This window comes from Euwallacea similis, chromosome 12 (assembly GCF_039881205.1).
Source record: "Euwallacea similis isolate ESF13 chromosome 12, ESF131.1, whole genome shotgun sequence".
Classification (NCBI taxonomy): Eukaryota; Metazoa; Arthropoda; class Insecta; order Coleoptera; family Curculionidae; genus Euwallacea; species Euwallacea similis.
Window position 1 is genome coordinate 5,034,712 of NC_089620.1, and position 14,802 is coordinate 5,049,513.

Genomic DNA, 14,802 nt, shown 5'->3' on the forward strand with positions numbered 1-14,802 from the left:
ATTAAAGTTACGCACTATTTAAAATTTATGGAGGTTTAGTAATGTGGAGTAGACTGGTTATAATGTGCTGTTTTTGTTTATTACTTACTGGTGTAAGTTCTTGCCCAAAAAAAGGAGCAAATACAACAAATAAAATAAATTCTGTTGTTAAGCAGATAGGTGATAAAAGAGTTTTCTTTGGTTATGATGAATCTAATATTACTGAAGTAAGTGCAGATGCATTACTTGACGTAATGGAGGTGTTACAAGATAACCCTGACGCGAAGGTTACTTTAACTGGTCACACTGACAACCGTGGTTCTCATGAATATAATCTTGCGCTAGGCGCTAGAAGGGCAGATGCAGCTAAAAAATTTATGGTTAGTTGTACACCCTACATAGAAAACAGAATAAAAACTGCTTCTAAAGGTGAAACTGAGCCTTTGGTTAATGTAAAAGATGATTCTAGAAATTCTAAATATGAAAAAGAGCATGCTAAAAATCGTAGAGTGGAATTTTCATTTTCTGGAATAAAGAAATAGTTTCTTGCATTAAAACCTGGATCCCAGTGTCAAGCACTGGGATGACATAAAGAAAGGGCACTGGGGTAGACAAAGACAAACTTGTCATATTTCTTTGCTTGAGCGGGATCTATATATACCACAAATAAGTCGCGGTATGACGTAAGAGATCTGACCTATCTGGCCATCAAGAGACATAATGGAATTAGAGTTATTATTTCAAAATGTGGTTAATAGTTTTGCTTTCTATAACAATCAAGTTGCAGTTGCAGTATCAGGTGGTGTAGATAGTATAGTCTTACTGCACTTGATGACTAACTGGGCAAAAAAAAACAAGCTTTCACTTCCTATAGCATTAACAGTAAATCATGGATTACGTCCAGAGTCTCAAAAAGAAGCTGATTTTGTTGTAAGTTATGCAAAGGAACTTGGAGCAAAGGAATCGTTCATATTAAATTGGGAAAAGCAAAATATTAAAGGCAATATTCAGTTACAGGCACGAAAAGCACGGTATAAGTTACTGGCAGAGTGGTGTAAAAACAATAATGTTAAATGTTTGCTCGTCGCTCATCACAAAGATGATCAAGCAGAAACGTTCTTATTAAGATTAGAGCGAGGTAGCGGCGTAGATGGATTATCATCAATGGACTACAAGTCTTTCCTAAATGGTATTTATATATTTAGACCATTGTTAAATTTTAGTCGTAGTGAAATAGAAAAGTACGCTAAGCTTCACCAGTTAAAATGGATCGAAGATAGAAGCAACTATGACTTAAAATACAGGCGAACTTTATACCGCAACTTACTTAAAGCAAGTGATAATCAGGAGATTTTAACAGAGCGAATATGCCTCACAGCCCTTCATATGAAAAGAGCTGCAAAAGCGTTGATGCACTACACACGCTTTGCGTTTAATGACTGCGTTAATGTGCATGATCTTGGTTATATTGAAATTAAACTAAGTGAATTTTATCAATTGCCAGAGGAAATAGCCTTGAGGCTTCTTCTTTACTCTATAATGGCAATTGCCAGTAAACACTATAAACCAAGGTATAATAGCCTTATCGTAATATTTAATAAAATATTGCAAAAGGATAGTAATGTTAACTGTACACTTTCTGGGTGCAAAATAAGAAAGTATGGAGAAAATATCTTGATAATTAGAGAATCGTCAAAGATACAAGAAATTACCGTAAACCTACCTTTAAATGAACCTACTCAATGGGATAACAGATTTAGCTGCACAATACTCGGAAATCAAGAGTGTTCAGTTATCATCGCTCCATTAAAAAAAACACAAAAAATTCCTGAATTTCTGAAGGATTACAACTGCTGCCCTGAAGTTTTCTATTCTTTGCCTGTAGTGCTAAAAGATGGAAAGGTGCTTGCTTATCCTGATGTAAATTATAACGAAAAAAATACCAATGATGATAAGGCTCAATGCATTATTAATAGCACAATAAAACAAAATTTGGTAAGCTTGATTAGTATTTAGTTAGAAATAGAAATGAAAAAATTTTTAGAAGGCTTATTGATCTGGTTAGTAATTATTGTTCTTATTTCAGTTGCTTATATTCAGTTCAGCGGAAATGTAGGTAAAAGTAAAACAATTATACCTTTTTCGGAATTTTTAACTAGACTAGAAGACAATGATGTAGAAAATATTGTCATAAAAAACCAGAGCATTGAAGGCAAGTTCAGGGACGGTTCAAGTTTCAATTCAAGCGGTGTCATATATAGCGACCTAATAAAAAATTTACATGATAGAAAAGTGAGATTCTCCTTTTCAACTGGAGATTCTGCCATGAACGTAATTGGTGGATTACTTATCTCATGGGTCCCAACATTTATCTTTATTGGCTTTTTGCTATTCTTTCTTAAACAAACACAAGCGGGGGGCAACAGAACTATAAGCTTTGGCAAGTCAAGGGCTAGACTCATGACTAGTGGAAAAAAAGTAACATTTGATGATGTTGCCGGAATTGATGAAGCAAAAGAAGAGCTAGTAGAGATCGTTGATTTTCTTAAACAAAGGCAAAAATTTCAAATATTAGGTGGAAAAATACCAAAAGGGTGCCTTTTAATTGGCTCTCCTGGAACTGGTAAAACTTTACTTGCTCGTGCAATTGCAGGAGAAGCTAATGTGCCATTCTTTAGTATTTCTGGATCTGATTTTGTTGAAATGTTTGTGGGTGTTGGTGCAAGTCGTGTTCGTGATATGTTTGATCAAGGCAAGAAAAATGCTCCTTGTATAATTTTTATAGATGAAATAGATGCGGTGGGTAGGCATCGTGGCATTGGCCTTGGTGGCGGCAACGACGAAAGAGAGCAAACATTAAATCAGTTATTAGTTGAGATGGATGGCTTTGAGTCTAATGAAGGTGTAATAATAATTGCTGCGACTAACCGTCCGGATGTCTTAGATCCAGCACTGCTTAGACCTGGTCGTTTTGACCGACAGATTACTATTTCTTTACCCGATATAAATGGGCGTGAAAAGATATTAAATACTCATATAAAGAAAATATCAATAGCACCAGATGTAAACGTGAAAACAGTTGCAAGAGGAACACCAGGCTTTTCTGGAGCTGATTTAGCAAATTTAGTGAACGAATCTGCACTTATTGCTGCAAGAAGAAACAAGAAGATTGTTACCATGGACGATTTTGAATATGCACGTGATAAAGTGATGATGGGCGTAGAAAGACGATCCCTAATTATGACAGAAGAGGAAAAGAGACTGACTGCATACCATGAAGCTGGTCATGCGATAATTGCTGTTAATATGCCTGCTTCTGATCCTATACACAAGGCAACAATTATTCCACGCGGTAGAGCACTCGGTTTAGTTATGAGACTACCAGAAACAGATAGAGTGTCCCTCACAAGAGAAAAGATGATAGCAGATATTACTGTTGCTATGGGTGGAAGAGTGGCAGAGGAGCTAATTTTTGGCTACGATAAAGTCACAAGCGGTGCATCTTCGGATATAAAACAAGCATCTGATTTATCACGCGCTATGGTAACAAAATGGGGAATGAGTGACAAAATAGGTCCGATCTATCACAATCGCGAACAAACCATGCATGGTTCTGACATAATTTCTGAAGATACGTTAAAACTTATAGATGAAGAAGTGAAGAAAGTTGTGTCTTCTTGCTATGAAAAAGCAAAAGAGATTTTGACCAAGCATAAGAAAGGCTTAGATCTCATTGCCGAAAATCTACTGGAGTTTGAAACTTTAACAGGAGATGAAATAAAGGACATATTAAATGAAAAAAAAATTGTTAGAGAGGAAAATGAGAAGAATGAGAAAATAAAAAAATCCTCTCTCTATGAGAGTTGACCTCATCTTAAAAATGTTAATCAGCTAACGCTGCAATAAAACAATTTAGAATTGTAACTGTCAATATAAATTGTATTAAAATATTCATAATATTGCATTTTCATCACAATAATGCTATCATTCAGTTAGTATTAATGTTTAATGAGGTGTGAGTAATGATTGATATAGCTTCTATTGGTGTAAGTACAGTTATTGATCAGAATTATAGAAGAAAAGCACAATTATGTTTATCAGGATTATTTGTAACTGTGTCAATAGCAACTGTTACCTGGTTTATTTTCCCTGCGTCACAAAATGTATTAGCTCCGTTTTTACTTCCGGCTATGTTCTTGCTCTTCACTTTATCGATGGGTTATTACATGTTCATATTTAGTTGTGAAGAAAAATCTTTGGTAAAGAATGTTCTTGGTATGGTTGAACCGGCTGAATCGGTAAAGAGAGTGCATTGCCAAGAAAATATTAAGTCCTTATTAGCAGAAGTGAGAAGTACTACGAAAGATAGGTTTCGCAACGTGCTTGTTAATCTTTGTTTTGAAGATCGTAGTAAAGCACACAAACTTGCATTATATGTGAAAGAAATTGACGATATTGTGTCTTCAATAAAAAATAAAGACCTCTTAGACCATTTTGATCAATTTTTTACTATTACTGAAGTAAGCAATAAAAAAAATAGAAGTGAATTAATGAACCTCGCAAGGGCATATAAGATGATAAGTGAAGAAGATCCAGACAAAATACAGGATTTTTTAGGGAGTGTTAAATAAAGTGTGTCAAACCGCATTTTTAATTCAACTCAATTTTCAATCTACCAGGAAAGAAAATATCAAGCTGAGAGATGGTTAACGCCCAGTCATGTACAGGCATAGTCCATTTTTCCTCTGCTTTCTTTATAGCACAATATACCTGTTTATACAAGGCATTTGTGCTGGTAAATGAACCCTTAGTTTTAGTGAATTTTCTGATCTGTCTATGCAACCCCTCAATTGGGTTGGTAGTATAAATTAGGCTTCTAACAGGGCCAGAATACTTGAAATAACCAGACAAATTTTCCCAATTGTTCTGCCACGATTTTACAACCAATGGATACTTTTCTCCCCATTTTTCTTCCAGCTCAAGTAAGTAATTCTCAGCAATTTCTCTACTTGTAGCACGATATATTTTTTTCAAATCATTCATGAAAACTTTTACATCTTTGCTCGATACATATTTTAGTAAATTCCTTATTTGATGCACGATACATAGCTGTACCTCTGCGTTAGGAAATACGCTGTTTATTGCTGTAGGAAAGCTTTTTAGACCATCAACACATGCAATTAGAACATCTTCTACCCCTCTTTCTTTGAGGTCATTTAGCACCCCTAACCAGAAGTTAACTCCTTCGCTTTCAGCTAAATAAAAGCCCAAAACTTCTTTTCTGCCATTCTGGTCTATACCTAATATATTGTACATACATTTACTTACACAACGTCCATCTTCTTTCACTTTAAAGAACATTCCATCCATAAAAACTATTGGATAAATCGCTTACAGCGGACGGTTGCGCCATTCATTGATTACTGGTAGCAGTTTATCAGTAATGCTGGATATCTCTGCTGCCGATATTTTGTGATCATAAATTTCCTCGACATGTGACGCTATATCTCTATAGCCCATACCACTGGCAAATGTACTTAATACCTTTGCTTCAAGCTCTGGATGTAGGCTTGTTTGTCTTTTTCTGACTATTTGCGGTTCAAAACTTCCTTCTCTATCTCTTGGCGTTAAAAGCTCAAACGACCCTGCACTTGTGCGCAAAGTCTTCGCATTTCTTCATCTTCATTTGATAAGTGATTTTCTATTTCACCTTCCAAGCTTGCCTCCAACAGCCTTTTTATCAATGGTGTTAATGCTCCACCCCTTCCTGTTAGCGGTTTACCTTCTCTGATAGATGATAAAATATTTGATTCTAGTTCTTTGTAATCTACCAATCCGTTAGTTCTATTTGCTATTTTTTGACTCATGTCAAACCTCCATTTTTTTATATCAATTATTACTTTGTTTTTCGGTTTGACACAGTTTATTTAACACTCCCTCTGCAAGTTCACTGTCTATACTACTTGTCTTGCTGCCTATACTATCTATGGTTGATGATAATTGTGTTATTATACCACTTTGAATTGCACTATCCATATTTTCGTCATACTTATTAATGCTGTTTATCAAGCCATCATAAAAATTTTTAAGGTGCTTGATGGTCAATGTAATTTGTGGCATCTTATCAATCTCTTCTTGTGTCATATCTTTAGTTATATCAAATTCTTCCTTTGTTTTACCACTGACAATCTTCTTTATTACTGGCTTTTCAAAGCTTGGTTTATCAAACTTCGGCTTCGAAAGTTGTAATGTATTATTTGATTCAACTTCTTCACTAGAATATAATTTTATATTTTTATTCATAATAGTTACCTCCTATAAAAAAACTACTTATCTTTATAAATCACTACTATACAAATAACAGTGAGTCATTATTAATGTCTACTATTGTAAAGTCTGGAGCCTGTCCAATGTCTGGCATATCGTCCTTGATTTGCTTGAGCATCTCAATCATTTCCTTGTTCTGTTTACTCTGCTCTTCAAGTTCCCCTTTTAATGCATCAATAATAGCTTTAGACTGATCTTTACTGCCAAGATCACCAATCACAGCTGTCACTTTCTCATAAGGCAATTTGTGAATAATATCTTTTAGCTCTTCTGCACCTACGTTATCCAAAAGTTCTTTAAACTGCTCATTAGACATATTGCGAGCAAAAGCTTGAAGTTTTTCTGGATTATTAACTAAAGACTTGATGATAATCTGAATCCTATCAGAATCAGTTAAATCCTGAGCAATTGCTTCGAGTTTCTCATGATCAAGCTTATTAACTAAGTCTTTCAGTTGTTCTTCTTGCAGACTATTTACTAAAGCTTTTAACTGGTCACCTTCTAATTCTTTAGAGAGTATCGTCAAGTGGTGCTCAGCCAAGTCTTTTGCAAGCACTGTAAATTGTTCGTCATTTAAAGTTTTAATAAGTGCTTTGAACTGATCCACTTTTAAGTGAGGTAAAATTTCTTTTACTTGCTCTGGATTTAAGTCTCTCACTAGAGCTTCAAGCTGAGCATCATTTAAAATAGGAACAATTATTTGTAACTTTTCTGGATTTAGTTCCTGAGCAAAGAGTTTGTAATTGGTGGTTGGTTAGATGATCCACTAAAGCTTGGAGTTGGTTATCTGTTAGGTTCTCTGCTAAGGCCTGCAATTGGTTTGAGCTCAGTTCAGGAATTATTTTTTGTAGCTGTCCATCCGTTAAATTCTGTGCAAGAACCTGCAGTTGATTTGAATTCAGTTCAGGAATTATTTTTTGCAGCTGCTCGTTACTAAGGGTATTGGCAAGAGTCTTTAACTGGTTTTCTGTTAGGTTCTCAGCAAAAATTTTGGCAAATGCGTTTGATAATAGTATACTCTCTGGTATATTGGGTAGTACTATATCTCTTATCATCTGTCTCTCACCGCAGTATAACATAATGTCCTGTAATGCCTCATTGTCAGGTGAGTCAATTATATTTCCTTCCCTGTCTGAAAAATAATATTTATTGTTACCAGTATCTGACTCTTCCCATGTTACATATTGGTATTTCAGTTGTTCCGACCCAACAGTACCCCTACAACCACTAATGACCATACCCTTCACAAAATTTGTTGCAATTGATAACTTAACTAATGTATTACTGTAATATACAAGTGCATGCTTATTGTTTACATAATCTGAGTTAGAATCATATTTTACCTTGCTTGCCAGACCTTCTTCATTTTCCTCTATGCATATGAAACGGTCTTTGCAAAGATCGCCGCAGAATTTTGCAGGTAAGTTTAGTACTACATCATTTTTATCATCCAGTGGTACAAGCTCAACTTTTTTAACAGATGTACGATACATCCCGTTAGACCAATCTATGTTATGTCTAACTTGGTCTTTAAGCACCTCTTTTCCAGGCACCATCTTAAAAACATGTTTTTTTCCACTCATGAGTATTACCTAATAAATTTAATTATAGCTATTCTAACATTTATTGATTAATTTATTGTTAAGTTGGTATATATCAGAATTATAATAACAAACATTACTTGTGTAGAGAAAAGTTATGAAAAGAAATAGGGATTTTTAGGAAACTAGTATAAAACCCTCATAGATTAAAATAAGCTGCTTTGACAGGTTTTGTGGCGGCTAGAGCTGTATAGACTGGTGGAGGCAAGCGGGATCGAACCGCTAACCTTCTGCGTGCAAAACAGATGCTCTACCAGCTGAGCTATACCCCCAGGTAATTCTTGCTTAAAGCATAAATCACTCAGGCTGAAATGCAAGAAATATTTATCTATTAGACTATTGCTAAATAGTGCACAAATTCTGCAGGGTGTACACAATCTCTATTTTTTTGTCTCCTTAGCGTTATACGTTACGCCATCTCAATAAATCTGTGAACTGAAAATTAACAAGAAGTTTTCCTTTAGAAATTTTTTTAAATTATCCATAGATTTTTTAACTAAATTATCACTAACGCAGTATATTATATAATTTATTTAACCACACATGAAAATTTTAGTTTGATTAAAACGGATAAAAACTGTATTGATGTTTAGTATAGCTGAAAAATGAAATGATCCCGTAGCTCAGCCGGTAGAGCAACTGACTTTTAATCAGTGGGTCACGCGTTCGAATCGCGTCGGGATCACTCACAAATTTTGAAAAACATGCTAAAAGAACAAGACAAAATATTCACCAACCTAAATGGTAAAGAAACTCCACTACTTGAGGGTGCAAAAAAACGTGGTAGCTGGCAAAAAACAAAGGAGTTACTAGATTTAGGATCAGAAAAGATCATTGATGAAGTAAAGAAATCTGGTTTGAGAGGTCGAGGGGGTGCAGGATTTTCCACCGGCCTTAAGTGGAGCTTTATGCCCAAAAATCTCCCAAAAGCATATTTAGTAGTCAATGCAGATGAGTCAGAACCTGGTACATGTAAAGATAGAGATATATTGCGATATGAGCCACATAAGTTACTTGAGGGAATTCTCCTGGCTGGCAGAGCGATCAGCGCATCAGTTGCGTATATTTATATCAGGGGTGAATTTTATAATGAATATTTAGTTCTAAAAAAAGCACTTGAGGAAGCCTATAAAGAAAACTTAATTGGAAAAAATGCCTGCAAATCAGGTTATGATCTTGATGTGTTTATCCATAGGGGCGCAGGAGCTTACATATGTGGGGAAGAAACAGCTCAACTTGAATCAATTGAAGGAAAAAAGGGCTTTCCTCGCATGAAGCCTCCATTTCCCGCAGGTGTTGGACTTTTTGGCTGCCCAACCACAATAAACAACGTTGAAACTATAGCCATGGTTCCAGATATTCTAAATCGCGGAGGAGAATGGTTTGCATCTCTTGGTAAACCAAATAATACTGGTACCAAGGTCTTTTGTATTTCAGGGCACGTAAACAACCCGTGTAATGTTGAAGAAGAGCTCGGAATTCCATTACGTGAATTAATTGAAAAATACGCAGGTGGAGTGCGAGGAGATTGGGATAATTTACTTGCTGTAATACCTGGTGGGTCTTCAGTGCCATTAATTCCAAAATCTATATGTGATACTATTGAAATGGATTTTGATTCATTAAGAACTGCACAATCAGGGCTTGGTACTGCTGCAGTAATAGTGATGGATAAATCAACTGATATAATAGCTGCAATAGAGAGGTTATCACACTTTTACATGCATGAGTCCTGTGGACAATGCACACCATGCCGTGAAGGTACTGGATGGATGTGGAGGATTATGAGAAGGATGGTGGCAGGAGATATTAAGCCTGATGAAATAGATAAGCTGCTTGACCTTACAACTCAAATAGAAGGACATACAATTTGCGCACTTGGCGATGCTGCAGCTTGGCCGATTCAAGGATTAATCAGACATTTTCGCCATGTTATCAAAGAGAGAGAGCGATAGTTTAACTCTACTTATACTTCTTAAGCCGTCTTGCTACTTAGCAACCAGAGCTAAAAAATATTGATTCCCTTCCCTTTTAGGTGCTAATTCTACCTTTGCGATATCTTCAGTGTCTCTAATTAGCCGTTCTAATTTTTCCAATCCAACTTCAGTGTTTATAAGCTCTCTGCCCTTAAATCTCATTGTAACTTTGATTTTATGTCCGTGGGCAAGTAAGTCTCTTGCTTGACGCAATTTTGTTCCGTAATCGTGATCACCAATATTGGGACCCAGTTTAATTTCTTTTATAGTTAATGTTTTTTGTTTCTTTTTTGCTTCACTTGCTTTCTTTTTTATATCATACTTTTGTTTGCTATAATCCAGAATTTTACATACTGGAGGGGTTGAATCAGGTGCAATTTCTACCAAGTCTAAACCAACACCCTGTGCGAGCTCCAAAGCTCGTTCTATTAGCACGATTCCGACCATTTCACCACTGTGATCAACTAAGCGTACCTCCTTAGCTGTGATGAATCCATTAATTCTGTTTTTATTGTTCTTTTTAACTTGCAAACTTTAACTCCCTTAATTCAAATTAATACTTTTTAACAACAATTCAATAGCCTTCTCCAAAGAAAAAGACTCCTGTCTTTCCGATCCTAAATTTCTCACTGACACAGTTTTACTTGTAACTTCATTTTTGCCTACAATCCACAATATAGGAACCTTGTTTAGACTATGCAAACGTATCTTATAACTAATTTTTTCATTGGTCAAATCAGTCTTGACTCTCACACCTTGTTCTTTTAAGACATTGCTGATTTCTGTGGCATAACCGTCAGCCTCATTTGTAATGGTCAGAATAGCAAGTTGCGTTGGAGCAAGCCAAACTGGAAATTTTCCTGCATAATTTTCTATCAAAATTCCAATAAAACGCTCAAAAGTCCCAAGAATTGCCCTATGTAACATGACAGGGTGATGCTTGTGTCCATCTGCTCCTATATAAAAAGCTCCCAGACGTTCTGGTAAAATGAAATCAACTTGTAATGTTCCACATTGCCAGCTTCTACCTATTGCATCTTTCAAGACAAACTCTAACTTTGGACCATAAAACGCACCTTCACCAGGGTTGAGCTCATAGCTGAGCCCTGCCTCCTTAACAGCTTCAAGCAATGCTTTTTCAGCCCTGTCCCACACTTCATCTGTTCCAGCTCTGACATCTGGACGATCTGAAAATTTTACTGAGACTTCATTAAATCCAATTTTCGAATATACTTCTTTCAAAAGGTCACAAAACTTTATAGTCTCAGAATTCACTTGTTCTTCCATACAAAAAATGTGTGCATCGTCTTGCGTAAAACCACGCACTCGCATCAGTCCGTGCAATGAGCCTGAGCTTTCATTTCTATGGCATGTGCCAAACTCTGCCATACGTATTGGTAAATCACGGTAGCTCCTGGTGTGAGAATTAAAAATCTGCACATGACAAGGACAATTCATGGGTTTTATTGCTAACTTTTTATTCTCAGATTCGTCAACAATAAACATATTTTCACGAAACTTATCCCAATGTCCAGATCTTTCCCACAGCTCTTTACTTACTAAAATAGGAGTTTTTACCTCAAAATAGCCATTATTTATTAGCTTCTTTCTGATGTAAGACTCAAGAACATTATATAGAATATATCCTTGTTCATGCCAAAAAACCTGCCCAACAGCTTCCTCTTGAATGTGAAATAAATCCATATCCTTAGCAATTTTGCGGTGATCACGTTTTTCTGCTTCTTTGAGGCACTCAAGGTAAGCGTTTAATTCATCCTTATTTCTCCATGCTGTACCATATATTCGCTGCAACATTGGGCCCTTTGCATCACCTCGCCAGTATGCACCCGCTACTTTCATAAGTTTAAACGCTTTAACTCTGCCGGTTGATGGTGAGTGCGGACCACGACATAGGTCAATAAAATCACCTTGCCTATAAACAGTTAGGTTTTCACCCTCTGGTATGGATGAGATAATATCAACCTTATATTTTTCGCCTATACCACTAAAGAAATCAATTGCCTGCTTGCGAGTCCAAACTTCTCGAACAAATCTGTGGTTACTTTTTACAATCTCTTTCATTTTCTTTTCTATTGCGGTAAGATCGTCCGTAGTGAAGGTACGACCTGTAGCAAAATCATAGTAAAAACCGTCCTGAATTGTTGGGCCGATAGTAATCTGAGTATTAGGAAATAGCTCTTTCACTGCCTGTGCCATTATGTGAGCAGCATCATGCCTTATTATATCTAAACCCGCTTCGTCACTCAGTTGTATCACCTCTATCTCTGCATCAGCTTCAATTTCACGTGAGAGATCATGCAACTCACCATTTACCTTAAAGGCAATTGCTTCTTTCAAAGCATCTGGTTGTAATATATCAAAGCCAATGACTTTACCACTGTATTCTTTTACTTTTTGTTCGGTTGAAAAAGTAATCCTAACCATAAATAAACCTATACGGACATGTAGCTTGAAGGCGGTTTGCTTCTTCCAACGGTGTCATCCCAGTGTCACGCACATAGCCATACGAACATTCATTTTCGAAGGTAAATTGCACAGCAAATGGTGTCATTCCAGTGCTTGACACTGGAATCCAGCTTTTTTGTAATTTCATTGAAAATGTTGTATAGTGTGCTTGTTCACAATCAATTTTACTGGATCCCAGTGTCAAGCACTGGGATGACACCTTTGTGTTTGAGGCAAAACAGGCTATAACATTTAACATACTGCCCTCGCAAACAAATGTTCGTACAGTTGTGTATCAGCTACTGGGATGACACCACCCCTAGTGGGCACTGCCCCTAAATCATAATGGATAACAGGGTTATAAGCTCTGAACATTAATAATAAGGCCTATTCTTTTTTAACCTGAGTGCAATTGCGTCTTCCCAAACTTCACCATTACGCAATAACTTTTCTTTATTGTACATTAGCTCCTCTCTTGTTTCAGTAGCAAATTCAAAGTTAGGACCTTCAACAATTGCATCAACTGGACATGCCTCTTGGCAAAGTCCGCAGTATATGCATTTTGTCATATCAATATCATAGCGCGTGGTGCGGCGACTACCGTCTTCTCTTTCCTCTGCTTCAATAACTATTGCTTGAGCAGGGCAGATAACTTCACATAATTTACAAGCTATGCATCGTTCTTCACCGTTTGGATACCTACGCAACGCATGCTCACCACGAAACCTTGGACTTAAAGGGCCCTTCTCCATAGGATACCTCAAAGTAACCTTTGGCTTAAACATATATTTTAATGTAATAACAAACCCTTTAATTAACTCTACAAAAGACCAGTACCAAGCTAATTTCTTGAGCATAAAATATTTAAAACTTGTGTCAGTCATTATAAATCATATTATCAGTTTTCAAAATAAATATTTTCACCTGGATGATCTTTACAGTTTTTTTATATAATATATTCATTAATATGATAGTGTTATATTACTATAAATTGACAAGATAAATAAAATTTAGATGTTTTCAAATTAGGTATTTTGGTTTCTTAAGTATAACATTGCTAAGTAGTTTATATAAATAATGACAAACACAAATGAAACTATTTTCGCTTTGTCGACCGTATTTGGTAAGTCAGGAGTTGCAGTAATCAGAATTTCAGGCAATTACGCGCTTAAAGCTTTAAATCATTTTCATATTAAGATAGAAATTAAACCAAGATTTGCTACTTTAGTTGATCTATATGATGATTCCAGTCAATTGATAGATAATGGAATAATCATCTATTTCCCTGCTCCAAACAGTTTCACTGGCGAGGACGTTATAGAGTTACAAGTGCATGGAAGCAAGGCAGTTATAAAAATCATCTTGGAGGAATTATCAAAAGTTTTCGTTATGGCCAAGCCTGGAGAATTCTCACTTAGGGCTTTTCTAAATGGTAAATTTGACTTAACGCAAATAGAAGGGATTGCAGACTTAATTGATGCTGAGACGAAAATGCAAGCTAAACAAGCGATTAAGCAGATATCAGGAGAATTGGAGAGACTATACAGCAATTGGAGGCAAAGATTAATAACGATACAATCCAAAATCGAAGCATATATAGACTTTCCAGCGGACATTTGGGCAGAAAAAAGTGAATTGGAAAAAATTAATAATGAAGTGCAATCTCTCGTGCAGTTGATACAAGAGCATTTAAATGATAATAGACGGGGCGAAAGGTTGCGTGAGGGTTTACATATTGTAATAACTGGTGAACCAAATGTCGGTAAATCAACTCTGTTTAATTTCTTAGCCAAGCGTGATATTGCTATTGTTTCTGAATATGCAGGCACAACAAGAGATATACTTGAAGCTCATATTGACATTGGCGGATACCCAATCATTCTCTCTGATACTGCTGGAATTCGTGAGAGTTCAGATCCAATAGAATCAGAAGGTATAAGTCGAGCGAAAAAAAGGTCTTTTGAAGCTGATTTAAGAATAGAACTATTTCCTTTTGAACAGCGTTATAATATCAATTGCAACGTTGTAAATAGCGATACTATTTATGTATTGAGCAAAGCTGACGATGTTATCAATAATCACAATATAAAAATTAATGGCATAGATCTTTTACCCATTTCTATTCTAAAGGAAATAGGTACAAACAAATTGATCTCTCTCATAAAAGAGAGGGCAGAGGAAAAATTTGGGCATGATAGAGACACTCCTGTGATTACTCGGCAAAGACATAGGAATCACATGCAGAAAGCACTGGAACATTTACAACGTTTTAATATCGATAATCCAATTGAGTTGATATCTGAAGATTTGAGGCTTGCTGCATTTGAACTTGGTGCGGTGATTGGAATTATTGATGTTGAGGAAATATTGAGTAGTGTGTTTAGCAACTTTTGCGTGGGCAAGTAAAGCTTTTATAGATTGCTTAAAATCAAATGTTGTGATAGAAAAGAAAT

The 14,802-nt window shown here is 36.0% G+C and overlaps 2 non-coding genes across 2 annotated transcripts; one reads left to right on the forward strand and one right to left on the reverse strand.

Annotated features, from left to right (window-relative positions):
- Positions 1-8,106: 8,106 nt before the first annotated feature.
- Positions 8,107-8,179, reverse strand: TRNAA-UGC (transfer RNA alanine (anticodon UGC)). Its single transcript has one exon. It is a non-coding gene; the product is annotated as a tRNA-Ala (tRNA).
- Positions 8,180-8,519: 340 nt separating this feature from the next.
- Positions 8,520-8,592, forward strand: TRNAK-UUU (transfer RNA lysine (anticodon UUU)). The gene has a single exon. It is a non-coding gene; the product is annotated as a tRNA-Lys (tRNA).
- The last annotated feature ends 6,210 nt before the right edge of the window (positions 8,593-14,802 follow it).